Source organism: Cydia amplana, chromosome 27, assembly GCF_948474715.1.
Source record: "Cydia amplana chromosome 27, ilCydAmpl1.1, whole genome shotgun sequence".
In the NCBI taxonomy this organism is placed as follows: Eukaryota; Metazoa; Arthropoda; class Insecta; order Lepidoptera; family Tortricidae; genus Cydia; species Cydia amplana.
This window is the reverse complement of record NC_086095.1, coordinates 2,388,452-2,406,325: the sequence shown is the minus strand read 5'-3', so window position 1 is coordinate 2,406,325 and position 17,874 is coordinate 2,388,452. Positions and strand designations below refer to the sequence as shown.

At 37.5% G+C, this 17,874-nt stretch overlaps 1 protein-coding gene across 1 annotated transcript in view; it reads left to right on the top strand.

Moving 5' to 3' along the window:
- Positions 1-5,070: 5,070 nt before the first annotated feature.
- The window catches only part of LOC134660399 (nascent polypeptide-associated complex subunit alpha, muscle-specific form), a 98,010-nt gene continuing 85,206 nt past the window's right edge, over positions 5,071-17,874 (top strand). Inside the window, exon 1 of the mRNA XM_063516136.1 lies at positions 5,071-5,303. The gene's annotated coding sequence lies outside the window, so the exon portion shown is untranslated. The remainder of the gene's footprint in view (positions 5,304-17,874) is intronic.

Genomic DNA, 17,874 nt, shown 5'->3' with positions numbered 1-17,874 from the left:
CTTACGCCGCACAGCGTCGCGCGGCATTGCATTTATATCGGAGCATCATTAATAATGGCGTAAGCGCCATCGACAATAAGGTCCCTTTTCATAGATAACGTCACATTTAATGTTTATTTTTTTGGAATTTACATACAGAGGTTGCCATGACGTCGTATAGCGTTTTGTACTAATATTTGTATTTAATAAATTGATTTGATTTATACAATAGCGTCAATAACTGATAACGTATACCTATTTAAACCTAATAAGAGTTCATTAGATAGATATATTTATTTTTAAATGTCTTCCTCTTAAGGCCCAGCCCAGCCGTACAAATGAGAAATCCAAAATTTGCTACTGCCGTTTGAATCTACACTGTAAGAAATAGAGCTGATTTTGCTTTGTATAAAAATTGAACGAAACAAAACAAATGCAACTCTGTTCCAATTGGATATTATGATTTAAATTTTATCAAACTTAATAAGTACTATAGGTAGGACCTTGGGCCTTACGAGGATATAACGCACAATGTGATTGAAATAAACAAAAAAGACATTTTAATTTGTATGAAGTCCATTACAAGAGTGATACTCGTATTATTGAAGGTCTCATTTTTATAAGAGACTAATATATTAATATTATGAATAATTTGTAATTTGTATGTTTACAAGTGATTTAAGATGCATTTATGTATTTGTATATCGTAGATATTTGTATAGAGATTTTTTCGTGTGATTTTGATAATAAACATGTATTAATGTGTCTTTGTATGTTTTCACTACACCTTATATAAAACAAAGTCCCCCGCCGCGTCTATGTGTGTATGTTTGTTCGCGATAAACTCACAAACTACTGAACGGATTACCATGCGGTTTTCACCTATCTATTCTTTTTCCTATTTTTCGCACTACATATTACCTATTATAATGTACAGGCACCATCCATCAGATATATCGGAGCGGCCAAGGTGTTCACATTATCTGAACACGCACTCTAACGCCTTGACAATAGAGGCGTGTTCAGATATTTGTGAGAGCCTTAGCCGCTCCGATATATCTGATGGCGACTGTACTAATGTATAATATAATAGAATAGTCAAGACTACGTTGATCACACAAAAAAGAACTTAAAATTCGTTCTGTATATCGAGGGAATAGGTTTTTGATGTCAGTACCCTACCCTTTGGTGGTGGCGACCTCTAGTGACGAAAGGCATGAACTTAAACTGCTTTGGCTACCCGCTAATAGATGGCGCCACTTACTACACAGCTAGGAAATTGCTAGGAATGTGTAAAAGCTTTGTTTTGTCGGCGTATTTTTAAAGTTATTTCGAAAGCCTCGTGCCGCCCAACGTACATTAGGATGTACACTCAGTTTCGATGGAATGTCAACCTTAATAAATAACAAAGTAGGTAGCGTTTTATTTGTCTCGTAAATTTATATTCTGATTTTCTTCTCATTTTCCTCGACAACTGTTTACACGTCAGCCCAGCGGCGAATCGAACGAAAATAAACGATTCGCTTCCGAGAAATACACGCAGGTGGGCCGTAATGTACTTATATACATGTACATGTAGTACTGTACATGTATACATGTTTAGGTTCATTACATGTTGATAGTACAGTCGCCTGCAATAATATGTTACACACCGACGGCCTAAAAATATCTGATACGGTCTTATTTGTAGAGCCATAAGAGCGTGTCACATATTTTTGCGGTCTTCGAAGAGTAACATATTATTGCAGGTGACTGTACAACGGGTACAGTCCGTAGTATCTGACCTTAGAGCACCAATGTTATAGGGGCGAAAATGGAGGGGGGGAGGGATCATTTATGCAATGGTCTTGTGGAGCTTTCAGCAAAGTATTATAGTTCGTTTTTTTTTTTAGAAAGAAGGTAAGCGATCTTGACATGTCTTTTAATAGGGATGTTGACATGAATCGCGAATATATAACATGTTATGTTTTTACCATAACGGGGAATATTAGAACGCGGAAAATCATATTTTGCAAGTGTAAATATGCGTAATAAATTAATTAAAAATAATCAAAAGTATTTAAAATAATGCCCAGTATCACGTGACTGCAAACGCCAATCGGAGCGCGTGACGTAATCACAGTGGAATCACCAAAGACAAGTTATAAAACCTGCCTAAGTGTCTACAGATTATCGTACCGAAACGCGATCTTGATGCGGTGCGGCGCACGAATTGATAGTGTGTAAGGTGGTGCGTTAAGGACGCAGCTATAAGTTAGAGCGAGAAAGAAGGTCGCTGTCCGATGCGGCAGTGTGTTTAGGCTTTAAAAAATATTGTCAGTTGCCATATAAAGAATTTAAAAAAATGACTGACAGCAGTTTGTTTAACCTCGTAAGTCCTGTGTTTTTCCAACAGCAGTAGTCATATCTGCCGGCTGTACTATACCAAGTACAAACCAAGAATAGTGCTTCAGACCGAAACAAAAAGATGTCGATTTTAGAGATTTTTGAAGTGGGGTCTTATTTTCAGTATTTTTTATGGTATGTTTATTATCTATAGCACCTCTTTAAGAAGGAAATTATTGAAAATATTTTGTACTTGTGTGAGTACATTGGGTTTTTACACAGTATAATAAAAAAAGTTAAAGGATTTATTTAATATTAAAATTAAATCATATATTTTGTCTAAACATCACTAAAGTAAAATCTTTACTTTATTACAACATAACTAATCTTCTTCTTATAAAAAGGTGAATTACAAAAGCTCTTTTCATTATTTTAATACCATACTACATCTACGAAGGTTGGATTTGGGTGTTCAAAATCTGGACTAGATCTCCAGACCTACCCCTTGCACTTTGACCACGTCGCGCCCTTGTGCACTTGTGCTACTACCACGGCTACGCCCACCTCATTGACCACGAGCACTTTGAAATCGATGACTAGATACACGTCCGCGTACTACAACTTCTATTTCTCTATCTTCATATTAGAAAAGTCCCTATTTGATTCTTGGTCGGGTTTAGATATAAACATATCTTCATTATCCGAGTCCTTGAAGTCATAGTTATTGAGAAGTTGTGATATTTGCTTTTCATCAAACGCTAGAATAAAAAAAAAATACTTGTAAGTTAGACCGAACGTACTACCGTAAGTACAAATTATTTTGACCAATCACGACCCTCCTTAAATATACAGGTTTCTTTGAAATATTGTTTATTTTACAATATTTATAATTTAAATATACTAATACATTCGTATGACAACAGAAATACAAGTGATTACTTGAATATAAACCGATTATCTTACCTCGTGCTGGCCAGCGACCTGACTGTGTGGCCATCTTGCGAAAAAGTGACACTGACACTGACAGTTGACTTTACCTATCTAACATGGCGAAATTGACCATAGAAAATAGAATGAGAATGACCGTGTCAGTGTTGCCGTTGTAAAAAAACTACCCGGTAAATGGGGAATGAAAAATTTGTACTTGAGTAAGTACATTAGGCAGTTACGCCATCTATGTAGTTAAAATGTCAGGTCTGAAGTGCTATCCTTAATTTGTACTTGTACAAGTACGCGGGGACTTACGAGGTTAAAACGACGTTACGTCATCAAGGTCACGTGACAGTTTGTAGCATTTAGGCGCGAAATTTAAACACGAAACTTATTGTACATGTTTTTTTATTCAAAATTAATGAATATATTTTTTTAATATTTTTTTCTGTAATTATTACGTGTCTATCTACAAAATAAAACCAGTTCCAAAAAATTGTCAACATCCCTATTGAAAAACGCTTTTTAAAAATCAGTAACTTATACTTACGAAAGCAGAAGAATATAAATGATCGTATTAGATTCATAATTGTTACACATTTGCCGTGACTTATTTTTAAAACATGTTATTCAATTAAAAGACACATCAAGATTGTTGCAATGCTAAAAAAAACGAAGTATAGCAGAGAAAGCGTTATTTTCCTATGTCAAGGAAGTAAGCGAAAGAGGTATGTCAGGATCGTAGCAAGTGGAAACCCGTGGTCTCTGGCTAGTTGGCTACCCCTCCGGGAATCAGGCGTGATTATATGTATGTATATAAGGAAGTAAGAAGTGGCAGTGACTAAGATTCAGAGGAAGAAAAGTCGGAAGTGAGACCTTGCAGCCTTGGAAGCCGCGTAGTTAAGGAAACAGCCAAGATGAATTAGTGATTTTAGTATAAGAGTATGATAATGCAAATAAATTAAATCTAGATGTGAAAGAGACCAAGGCATGTATGTTAGGTTGCAAAATACCGAGATTACGATGCCCCAAACAATATGCAAGTGTATAAAACAATACTGAAACAGGCATTCTGAAACTAGAGGAATACAGTAATGTTGTTTATCTGTCTAACAATGATTAGGCCGGACACATCATGCCATGCATCCAGAAATTTGGGCCATATTAAATAGCTGGGTAAAAATTATTTTCGTTGTATTTTCTTATTTTTTGTCCCCAAAAATGTGACGGAGTGGAGCTTTTTGTATGGGGTGAAATAAAGTTTTTATTTTCTCTCAAGAAAATTATAATATAGGTAAGTACAGCTAGAAATACATGCAATAGTACTCAACTTTTTTATTTATTTGATATATATAAGGCAAACATAGAAGCGTGACAGAGTGGTCAAAAATAAGACAATGGAAAGAATTTTGACCCAGCTAGAGCTACCAAATGGACCTCACAGTTTGACCAAACAGAAAATGGCGAAACAATAGACACATTAGACTCCTGGTGCATAGGTACTGTACGTATGTAGGTAACTGCTGAGTGGCGGAATCAGAGGGCTGTCTTAAACTATGCTGGGGCCCCTGGGCACATAAGAATTTGGGGCCCTTTTGGAAAGTAAAGAAAGCTAATTAAACTAACATTTTTCTACTATGATCTTCTATTTATTATGGGTAATCATTAATCAACTATACTGTTACTGTCTGTCCTTGGGGGACCCCTGAGGATAGGGGCCCTGGGCACGGGCCCCGTGTGCCCTTATGGTAAAGGCGGTACTGGCCGGAAGACAGGGAAACTCACGCGAACCTAATTTACAGACAATCACAAACTCATCAGGGTCAAACGTTCACCCGAACCCAGAAATACAGGATTCCGCGTACAAAAACTAGTATCATCCACCGTCACGCGGCGTTCGCCAAAATAACCGCAAGCAATTTTACATTTTCGATTCAGATTCGAGTCCGCCGCCGGGCTGGCGAGAGCGTCGCGCGCCACGCAGAATTTATTTAAAAATAATCGCGTTTCGTTACTGCAGTGTTGTTTCTAAATATAGTTTTTGTGTTGTGGATCATGATTTTATATTGGTAAGTAAGTATTTATTATTTATTTATTTAGGTATTTTATTCATAAGATTTTTCATACATAGAACCAATCAAGGTATTTTATTGAGTAAGTAATATAAGCAAAAAATTATAAACTAAAATTAAAAAAATAATTTATTTAATTAAACTTTATTGCACAAACATAAAGCCAGCCGTTGGGTCAAACAGAGATGTGTTTTAAGTTCAATAAACTTTATATACTTATTTGTATATACGGGGGATAAAGATATATTGTCACGCTGACAATCTTCAGTGAAATGTGTTGTAAATGTCGAAAACGGTCGGTCGCGAGGAGACTATAAATATTTAAGCCGTGTGCAAACGTGTGTTATTCTGTAGGTATTTTATTGTTTGAGATTTTTGATGATTTTTAGGGTTCCGTACCCAAAGGGTAAAAACGGGACCCATTACTAAGACTCCGCTGTCCGTCTGTCTGCCTGGCCGTCTGTCTGTCACCAGGCTGTAACTCATCAACTGTGATAGCTAGACAGTTGAAATTTTCACAGATGATGTATTTGTGTTGGCGCTATAACAACAAATACTAAAAACAAAAAAATATATACAACAAACCGCCGTTTTTTGCGTAATGGCACGGAACCCTTCGTGCGTGAGTTCGACTCGCACTTGTCCGGTTTTTTGTTTGTAGGAATTGTTTTAAACCCTACTCTTTACAAAAAGTAATTCCAATCGAGCATAATTTCTGTAATACTAATATGTACCTAAATAACCAGGGCCGGATTAAGCATGTCGGGGCCCCTAGGCAGTGCAATGCTCGGGGTCCCCTTACAGTCAATTCTATATACATAATGTTCAGTTGTTCAGTACAAGGATGTAAGTTTGCGATTTTAATTTCAACCTTCAGGTGTCAGTTGAGCCGATCCGAACATGCCGAGCGATGTCTTTTTCGCTCTTATTGCGTGGACATAAAGTTTTTTTCTATAAGTTTTTGTCGATTCCTTTTTGCGTCAAGTGTGGGGAGAGCCCTTTTTTCTCAATTGGTAGTTAAATATTTTGTTAGGCTGAACAGCTATTGTCCGACCATAAGACCATACGCCGAGCCACATGATTAAAATTAACCTAATAATATAGACTTTCCATGTTTAAATGACACTTCATTCACCAGTCAACCTAGCATGAAGGTACAGAGTTAACCTGAAAAGCAGCAAAAAACGCAAGCGCAGCGAGCGCGAAATTTTTTGTGAAATAATTGTGAAAGCGTGTTAAAAAGGCCGAGCCGGGCCCAAAAATCCAAAAAAAAGTGAGGCGTGCTTTCATGCGAGGTCAAAGCCGTGTTTCAGGATAAGCTCGGCTAGAGCACAGACGCCAACCAAAGTCCATTGTATTAAAAAGCGAGGCCGCAGGCCGAGCTTGGCCCAGCGAGGCCAAAGGCTAAGCTGAAGAAGAGGAAATTTGGAAGACAAACCAAAAATTGAGGTAAAAAGTGAGGCTGAAGGTCGAGCTCAGCAATCTCCACATTACTGACTTTCCATTGATGAGGTTTTAGGCCCTCGAGAGCTTGATATTCGAGCTCGACATTACAGACTTTAAAAGCTATAAAATAACATAATTTAGGTTCATAATCATCTAATGTTTCTGTGTCTGAGAAACTGATATTGGACATTAGGTATGCCCCGCCGCGTCTGTCTGCATGTTTGTTCGCGATAAACTCAACAACTACTGAACGGATTTTCATGCGGTTTTCACCTATCATAGAGTGATTCTTGAGGAAGGTTTAAGTGTATAAATTGTTAAGGTTTTGTGTAACCCGTGCGAAGCCGGGGCGGGTCGCTAGTAAATTATAAACTGAAATCATTGAAATAGATTGTCATGTACTAGTACCAAGGGCACAGACTAGTCAGAAGAAGTCAGACTACCATATATTATACTTTAAGCTGAAGACGTCGGTTCAATTCCGGCCTCAGCCATAGGACTTGGTTACTTTTCTTAAATAAATGACATCTATTTCAGTTTATAAAACAACAGTCCAATTCAATCAAGCAACTAATATGTCGCAAAAAAATAAATCCGTCACAATAATAGATGGCCGGACTCTGGTGTATTAACCCGGGTTGAGAAGAGGCACCTGATGCTATGAATACAGTTGCTATGAATGAGCACAGAGAAAAATAACCTTGTTTTTATTATACTTAGTAGGACGAATTAAAAGATGTATATTTTAATTCGTCCTACGAAATGGACAGGTCATATATAGATAGCGGTACATTTTAACATTTTTAACCTTATAACTCCATCGTTGTATAATAGTTATTTGTTTTACAAGGGGCCAAAGTTGTTGTTTAACCGCTCGTGCTAATATTGAGATCCCATAATTGAATCATAAATCATAATTAAAGCGAGTGGTTCCAAATCGTGGCACGATGGTTAAACAAATTTTGTCACCGAGTGAAATATTATTTTTTACAGTACATATGGTGCTACTTTCCTGAACTAGTGCGGAAAATAGCACTTTCCGTGTGTATTGTCGAAAGTTTAAAGTGCCATATTATGTACTGTAAAACGTTGTACGATACTCATACTCATACTCATACTCGTTTATTCATAAAGCCAATTTACATGTGAAATAAATTATACACTTACCCTACACGATACACGTGCGAATAGGTAATTCGCAACTCGTGTCGATTTAAAACACTCCATTCGGTCGTGTTTTAATTTATCGCCACTCGTTTCGAATTTCCTCTTTTCCGCACTTGTATCGTAAATAACTATTACCACACCAATCCGAGGAAAATACCAATTCTTAAACATGAAACCAAATCAAGTCCAAATTAACGTTATTTAATATTTGTCTTTAAATTAAAAGTCTATTCTACCAGCCAACATATGGAAATAACTCAAAATTTGCATCAAATTAGGTACTTTGCACTCTTGTGGATAAAATGCAACTAAGCGCCACTTGCACCATCCCACTAACCCGGGGTTATAACCGGTTAACCTTTTGGCCGCCGGACCTAGTCCGCAAAAACGCTCACTCACACGCCAGAGTAAATTTTAAGTAAACAACTAATAAAAAGTTTAGGGATTGCAAATAGTGATATCGATATTTACAATTTAATGGTAAAAATCTTCTCCATTTGGCTTTGTTCTTACCCAACTTTAATTTATTTCGAAAATGCCAAAAATTTACATATTTTTTACACACTACAATGTTAAAAATAAAGGTCTTTATCATTAAAAACAACCACTAAACAATATCGATTTATGACGTAATATCACTGCACTAGGCTGTACGAGAAGTCTTTTATACATGACAACGGCGCGCATGGACTGGCCGCAGTGCAGACCGACAAGGACTGTTTCCGCGCGGATTAAGTAATAATAGTCTCTAGGTCAACGGCGTAAGCGCTCGTCGGTACGTAAACTTTATAAGCGTAACGTTAGAGCCGCGCATAGTGTGTCGATATAAATGTACCGGAACTGCATTGGGGAAAATTACACGTGGGTTGAATTGTCAATGAGTGAAGAACAATAATATTCATTCAGTCATTTATTAATGTAATAGTTTGAAAAACAATTTCATAGTAGCATACGTAGCTTTACTTTATATCCTAACTCCTTATCAACGAACAATTAGGAGTTTTTTTACTTTCCATCCTAACTTCTTATCAAAAAATAATCAGCTGTCCTTTTTCGGTTTGGTTCCTGTGTTTTTCGGTTCGAGTGAATAAAGAAAATTTTAAGGGTTAATAACCGTCACATAATAAACGCTCGGCGCGCGGCGCGTCCTTTGTTCCTACGTCTGATTTAAAACAGTGTGGTATTTTTATACACTTGAACACGTGTGCGTGACTAAAAATATGCATGTGAAAATTGTAATCATCATCTTCTTTAAAATGACTCACTGCAGGGGTATCACTCCCCACTACACTATCATGTCAAAATGAATCATTTGTTCTGCAAATAGACCACAAGGACAGATTTACTTGTCTGGCTCTATTATCTACAGCTGAAGAAGCTCCCTGAACTTCAGCTATAGTTATGCCTGTCTCTCTCTCTCGTTTTACGTAATCTAGTTACTAGTTACCACCAATTGGCATTTAACAAGTGTTCAAATGCTTAAATAAAACGAGATTTGCGATTTGATATTTATTTTGAATATTCTCATATCGAGTTAACATTCCCATCCCTAGCTGTCTTGTATACAAGGCAACGGCGACGAGGAACATGAAAAACGTTGAAAACTGGAGCAAATTCTTTGATAGCCTTATTATAAAAGAATGGATTTACATATATAGCTGCTTTAAATGCATTTTTTTAAACAAAGACCTAAAACATTAAAAAGAGTGTAAAAAAATTACAATTGATATTTTTTTCACATTTACCGAGCGGTTGAATTTGTGTCTTGTATACAAGACAGCGGCGCCAGTGTACCGTTCTATCGTTGTCTTGTATACATGCCAACGGCGCTCAAAGGGTTAAACCGTTAACCCAGTGTCAAATCTTACTGGTAACCATGGTAACTCCAGGTTTAACCGGTTAACCCCGGGTAAGTGAATAGTGCAAGTGGCCCTTACAGTCTTGACACTCTTGACTATAGGTACACTAGGTATAATTATTAATTAACATTCAAAACATTCTGATTTATGAACAAACCTGTCCAGGACATTGTCCTAATAGTGAGACAAAGATTTAAAACATCACATAAACAACGCAAACATCAAAAAGCTGATTAATGTAACGCGCGGGTTTTGGCAAAAACATACGACGATGCGTATCTAGCCGTCCCTTTGGTTCAGAAATAACCGCCATTATTGCGTTTCGTTCGTTTACGCCATCGTACAAATTTGAGAACAAATCAAAGTTATTAGGTATATTAAAATATTAGACGACAACGGTTTCACTCACTTAGATTTGTAGGGATCTCGGAAACGGCTCTAACGATTTCGATTGAATTTGCTATATGGGGGTTTTCGGGGGCGAAAAATCGATCTAACTTGGTCATATATCTAGGAAAACGCGCATTTTCGAGGTTTTATATGTTTTCCTAGCTTTGCTCGGTCTCCCAGATATTACATATTGTGATTGCCTAAAACAGTATATTCAGAGATATAATCACCCACCATATCTCCTGAATACTTACAGCTTTTCGTATTTTGTAGCCCGCTGCGTACGTTTAAGTAAATTCGCGGTCACTTAGCACCCGCTATAAAGCTAAAAAGTTGTCACATTTTTCATTTATACTCGTAGTCTGCCTCTTTTGCACTCACGTATAATGTTCCTCATACGTGATGGCTTCCCTTTTGCACACTTCAATTATCCTTAACATCACGTCATGCCTTGTCGCCGCTTGCATTTCCTCAAGCACTACGCACATAGCAAATAGAAGAGGAAAGATGCTAGGGCACCTGATACGTTCACGACTAATTTATGAAAAATCATAGACTGTTCGGAAAGAGAAGAGATGTGAAATGTATTGGGCTCCATAGATTCCACGACTCTTCTCTTTCCGCACAGACTCTAGAAGGGAAAGTTGTAGCAAAGAGGAAGAAGGGAAGACCAAAGGCGAGCGTACATGAATCAAATAAAGGAAAAACGTTTTAACGTCGTGTCGTATCAGGCTGTCAAAGAGAAGGCAGAAGACCGCAAAACCACAGAATAAGTAATATCTAGTATTATGATATAGATATTTATGTTTGTGGGGAAAGTCGTTAAATATTTAGCACAAAGTGATGGTGGTTTGTACACCTGATTTTATCCATGACGTCCATCAGGTAGGTATTTGTGGTACCTATGTGTTCTGTTCGAAACACGAAACGAAATTAATATTGTAGATCGACTGACCGAAACATCAAAATTATAGATAATTTAGTTGACTGTTAAATAGGTACTTATTCAGTAAAAATATACCTAATAAAATACCTCTTACAATACAAACCTATTGTCACACAGATCATGTTCAATTTAAACAATTATTAGGTACTTACGCATTCTAAAATTTAACCATTATAATGGTTTGTTAAAGTAGAGCCAATGTAGAGATAATAGTACATTACCTACGATACCTACAAGTGCGAAAAATAGGAAACTCGCAACGAGTGGCGATACTGGCGATAAATTAAAACACGTCTTAATTATAATGTGTGATTAAGGTTCCGTTTATTATATTCCGATAAAATTTTAGAATGCGTATATACCTAATAACTGTTTAAATTGAACATGAATTTTCATGAGGCAGAGCTATTTTATCACAATTGTTATAGAAATTGTGTTGTGTGTGTTGTAGAAATAGTCTAACAACTTGTCTATGCCTATAACAATTGTGATAAAATAGCTCTGCCTCATGAAGATAGGTTCAGTTCCCATTTAGTTTTCCTTTTCTACGCCACCCACCTGAAAAACATGTGTGAAAAACAGTCAGCAATTTTGTATTACCAACTTCCCGCGTTTAATTGGGTGTTTTCTGGTCGCGAATCTGCGTGGGCGCGTCGTATTATTGTTCCGGAATGCACCGATAGCATCTGTGGTGTGTGCACTATAAAAAACCTGTGGCGTTTCGTTATCGCATTTTAAACGTTATGTACATCGTAAAGAGATTTATTTTTAGGATGTTTTGTATTCTGGAATTTTGTGCTACGTGTCGCAATTCGATGTGTTCAAATACTTGCTTCGTACCACGTAGATTTTCTTTACCATCGCGCATAAGTTTAATGAATGAATGAATGAATGAATGAATGAAAATGAATGAATGAATGAATGAAATCGTTTATTTCAGGCAACTAGTGGCCCATACATAAATACCTTAAAACTAGCATACATATTATAAAAATATAACTAAACACTAAAAAACACATTATGATTGCGATGCATTACGCAACCCCGCAGTGTCAGGGAACCGGCCGCGGAACCGCCGAAACTTGACACCCTTCGGCCAAAACTCCTCCTTGGTGAAGGTCGCTAGATGTTCAGTCGGAACGGTCACCACAAACGAATTAAAATTCGCATTGTGTCGAGATTCCAACTTCGCGACCCTCAGGATGAATCCGGTTTAATGTCCGAGTGAAACAAACTTCTTCAACTTACTTATATTACGAGGATCTTTCTCTTTTACTCCAATGAAGGCGTAATTAGAGTTCGGTTTTCGCGGTAGCCCCTCTGGACTTAGATTATGGTTCATGGTACATTTGGACTAGTCACCTACATATTTAGCCAAAATAGTCCAGAAGCACTAGATGCCAAAATTGCCAAAGCGCCAGAGAGAAAAGGCGGCCAGCGGATCTGTCAGCGGCTCTATTATTCTGATTGTCACGCTCACGCTTGACGGAGTGTTGAGTGATTGTCCTTAGCAATACACGTTTCGTATGATATGCCAAATGCTAATAACGCTCCGTGGCGAACGAAACGCAACTGTCACTGTCGCACTAATATGGAAGAGTACCTAATAGAGAGACACAAAGCGATTCGATGGCGAAGCGATAGCGATTGTCATCTGGGCTAGGTCGCCTGTTATCTTCCTCGCGTTGTCCCGGCATTTTGCCACGGCGGGAGCCTGGGGGTCCGCTTGGCAACTATTAGTCCGGTTTCCTCACGATGTTTTCCTTCACCGAAAAGCGACTGGTAAATATCGAATGATATTTCGTACAATGTTCCGAAAAAATCATTGGTACGAGCCTGAGTTTGAATTTGAACCCGTGACCTCCGCGGATTACAAGTCGCACGCTCTTACCGCTAGGCCACCAGCGCTTCGTCCAAACTGTTAACTGACAGTAAGAATACTTATGCCTTATTGAAAAGTTACTTAGTTTACAAGGCCCACGATATTTGAAGCGACGAAAGTCCGTGATAATTATCTATCTTAGCTTGACCTCTTAAAAATTTCTTAGGGTGGTATTCCACCTGTCCAATTTCTTTGTCCAATGTGCATTGCGTCTCAACTCTCTCATTTAAGCAAAATGTGAGATGCAAATACACATTGGAGAAAAAAAATTGGACAGATGGAGTACCACCCTTAACCTTTTGGACGCCAATGACCGATATATCCGCACCGTAGGTTCAACGCCAAAGACCGATTAATCGGTCACATATCACAGAGCAACATAGACCTACGTGCATATGCATAAAGTTCAATTTCAGTTTTGACACTCCGGTGACGTGGCGTTAGCGTGACAGCTTTTGTGTTTGACACGGCGGCGTCGAAAAGGTTAAGACGAAACAGGAGCTGAGATTTAAATATTTTAGGTAAATATACCCGTCTCGATAACGGAAGCGGCTCCTAAAACTAGTGCGATAAGGACAAGGCGAAAAATCCTGCGTAAAAATATCAAAAATCGAGGTTTCGTACTCGACTGTTTCCTCCTCCAAAACTTAACCAATCGTAACCAATATTGGAAATCTAAATGATTATGAAATTATCTGTGTCGGACCGTTTTGCTTTTTTGGCTAATTGATATCAGTTTTGAATACCACGCCTCTCATTGCGGCATAGTAAATTAGGCCATTTTGGCCATTTCAAACAAAAATATCAAAAAAAGCAAAACGGTCCGACACAGATATTGACAAAATTAATCTGTGTTGAAAAAATCATTGCTCTAGCTTCAAAACCCACGGAGGAAACAGTCGAGTACGTTTGTATGGAGAAATGACCACTCCTGTTGGCTCTTAATAAAACCAATATCTGGCTTGTCACAACGTCACGCTTGAATCCGGCAATCAATAATTTGACCTACGTTTCCTGGCCGATTGACAAGTCGTCGATAGGTCGATGGCCGACTATTATTAGTGCGCCAAATGTGGGCCGCCACTATTAATAACCTTGCTATATCGGCCACTAAGTCGATGGTATTACCAAAAGGAACAGGTGGGATATGAGAAACAGGTTTCTAGTTAAATTACGGGCAGCAGAATCATTCTTCCATTGTTAGTAGAAAAAGGCGCGAAATTCATATTTTCTATGGCACGTCAACTCTATTTTAACCGCCTTCAAATTTGCCGCCTTTTTCTACTGACGGAAATGCCTTGCCAAAATAATGGCAGCATTTGACATGTGTTCAATAACAAATCATGAAATCATTTTTTCTGTCTGTGGCGAAACTGTAAAAAGATAAGGCAAGACTAATTATATTTTCTTTTCTTTTCATGGTCATTTCTGTTGTTTATTTTACATTAAATTAATTTCATTTCAAATGTGTGAGTGTTAAATGTTTTTGGTCCTTCGATCCGGATATGAATCAACAGACATTATATTATATTATAATATAATACTGTAATAATTCATGAGTCACTGCGGATACGACGAAAAGAAAAAAGCGGCCAAGTGCGAGTCGGACTCGCCCATGAAGGGTTCCGTATTCAGGGGATTTATGACGTATTAAAAAAAAAACTACTTACTAGATCTCGTTCAAACCAATTTTCGGTGGAAGTTTGCATGGTAATATACATCATATATTTTTTTTTGTTTTATATTTTAGCAAATAAATAAATTACAATTTGTCAATAAATTACAAATCATTCTCTTATTTTAGAAGTTACAGGGGTGGGGGGGACACACCTTTTACCACTTTGGAAGTGTCTCTCGCGCAAACTATTCAGTTTAGAAAAAAATGATATTAGAAACCTCAATATCATTTTTGAAGACCTATCCATAAATACCCCACACGTATGGGTTTGATGAAAAAAAAATTTTCGAGTTTCAGTTCACAGTATGGGGAACCCCTAAAATTTATTGTTTTTTTTTCTATTTTTGTGTGAAAATCTTAATGCGGTTCACAGAATACATCTACTTACCAAGTTTCAACAGTATAGTTCTTATAGTTTCGGAAAAAAGTGGCTGTGACATACGGACGGACAGACAGACGGACAGACGGACGGACAGACAGACAGACATGACGAATATATAAGGGTTCCGTTTTTTGCCATTTGGCTACGGAACCCTAAAAAGAAATATATAAGTCGTTCAAGCCATTTCCGTCAGTAGAAAAACGTTACAAATTTAAAAATACGCCTACGCGAGGGGTTATCGTCCAATAGAAAATATGAATTTCGCGCCTTTTTCTACTGACAAAGTTGTTTGACAGACTATTTAAAAGCTATTAGGGACACACTTATCCCACGTACGCAACGTATGCAATGCATTTATGACAATCTGAACCCTGAAATGTGTACCTATGTCTTGTCATGACTCACTCGCTCTCCTGCACATTTCACACACACACACACACACACACACACACACACACACATATATACACACCCTAAAGCATACACCTTATCACCCTCTCTCTCACATAATTTTAATTAGGAAATGAAATGAAATGAAATGTATTTGTAGGTTTAAGTAGTTACTGTGACCTCTCTTTTGTACCTAAGCCCCAAGATACAGGCTCAGCCTAGTTTGGGGCTTACCGGACACCTTTGTGCATGCGTATTTTATTATAAATAATAATTATTTTTATTCTTATACGTTGCTTAGAAATTCTTCATCACATTAGTACAGGTATACCAGAGATATAATCTCACCAATGAATGGATCATAACAAAGCCACTGTTATTAAAATAACTATTAATTAACCAAAAACAAGGAAGGCCAGTGTCCTTCTGGCGACAATGATTGAAGTCGTTCCAACGGCAATGAAACAAAACATCGTTGCTGAAAGTAAAGTGTTTCAAAACAACACCTAGAGGCCGGTTGTGATTTCTACATTTGAGAATTTCATCTTGTTTTAACGAGACCTTGAGTCGTATCAATAGCCTTCTAAGGCCCAGCCATACAAACGAAACATCCGAAATTTACCACTGTAATTTGAACCTAAATTGTAGGAAATAGAGTTGTTTTGCGTTGTTTTAAAATTGAACGAAACAAAGCAAAATGAAAATGAAAATTTTATTGATAACAATTGTTACATGTCTTTTCTTTTTTTTAACATACTGCTATTTGTCTATATGAAATTAAATATTAAATATATTATATAAAAGCGACTGTTCCAATTGAACATGGTTTAAATTACATCGAACTGAATAGGTACTGCATGTAGGTAGGACCATGGGCCTTAAAAGGTTAGGCGTTTGGCACCAATAAGTGCGATGGCACGACTGATTGCTTGGCTCATTGGTGTCGTGAGCGAAATGATACACTAGATGAAGCTATTGATCTGTGCTATAGATAGAGCGAAATCATGGAATGCTAACTGATGCCCCAGAAGTGTATGTAAAAGTTTGGGGTAGTTAACACATAATGTTAACTATTGTCGATAGTCCGACACGCAACACTCACAATATCCACGCACACATCCGAAGTTAGATCCCTTAAATGTAAGTAAATGTGTGTTCAAAACGCGAAAGTTATAATAATATAAATCAGAAACGGCCTATAAAGATGGGGAATGGTGTTAGAAATATGTTCCGCGTGTCTGAAGGCTAATGAATTTTCTGAAATATCGTAAAATCTATTGATATACTTACTAACGTCCCGCGTGGCAATCTTGTTATTTGAATAACATACCTACCGAAATACTCTTGTCTTGTAATAGTTTGAGATCTAATCTAACTTGCTAAATACGTAGTATCTGTTAGATTTAGTGCAAACAACTGAAATTATTGCTAATATATAGAAAATTGTTTCACCCTGGATTTCTGGCATTCTGTAGGAAATGTATGCAGTGCCGGATTAACGAATAATATGCAAACTAAGTATATAGTTGCTTAACCTTTTAACCGCCAGCAATTTTTGATCGAGCGTGCTCGTGTCGCCACCGACAGTAATTGTCCCACGCAGAGTAAGGTTGGCATAGTTACGGGAGTTATAAATGTGCTGTTAAAACCAAATCAGATCTTTGTCTTATTTATCAGACTGTGGCGAAATGAGCTGGATATGTAATGTCTTATATATCAGACTCTGGCGGTTAAAGGGTTAATGGATGTTGTAACACCTCTAGGGGGAAAATCAAAGGAATCAATTTAATCTGACTTAGGTATTTATGATGTACGGAGAGAGATGGGCTCATTTAGACGATGCGAGAACTCGCATTATGCGAGTTTCATTACATTGCGGGTTTTGATCGGTCGGTTAAATTGGACGTAACCAACAATCCGCAATGTAACTAAAATCGCATGCAAGTCGCGCGCCGTCTAAATCAGCCCTTCTTCATTCCGCTCGTGATACATTATTGTTAGTCTAAAAGTCCGTAAATATAAAAATGTCTTCACGAAAATCTGAAAACATTTTAATTTAATGTTTACTTTCTCTTCCTCGACCGTTGCTTCATCAGCGGTCGTAAAGTTTCCAGAAAAGCGTGTCTCACGCCAAGTATGTCAACACTACACGCCCAGCTTAACATACATCCTTGTCCGCAGCCAGACAGGTATTTTGAAAAACCATTTGTTTTAAAGCTCGCAGTGCGTAGTCTGCTGTGTCATTGACCGGGAATTTTTTGGGAAGAAAAACGTGATATTTTATTGGTAATGGTCATCACACAAATAAATGCTCTTATCAGGATTTGGAGTCGGGACTATCCGCTTCATAGGCAGGATAACTATACGTAGTATCTTCTTAGTAGTTTGGTAACTATAGAATAAGTCGTCAAATTATAAAGTATTAGGT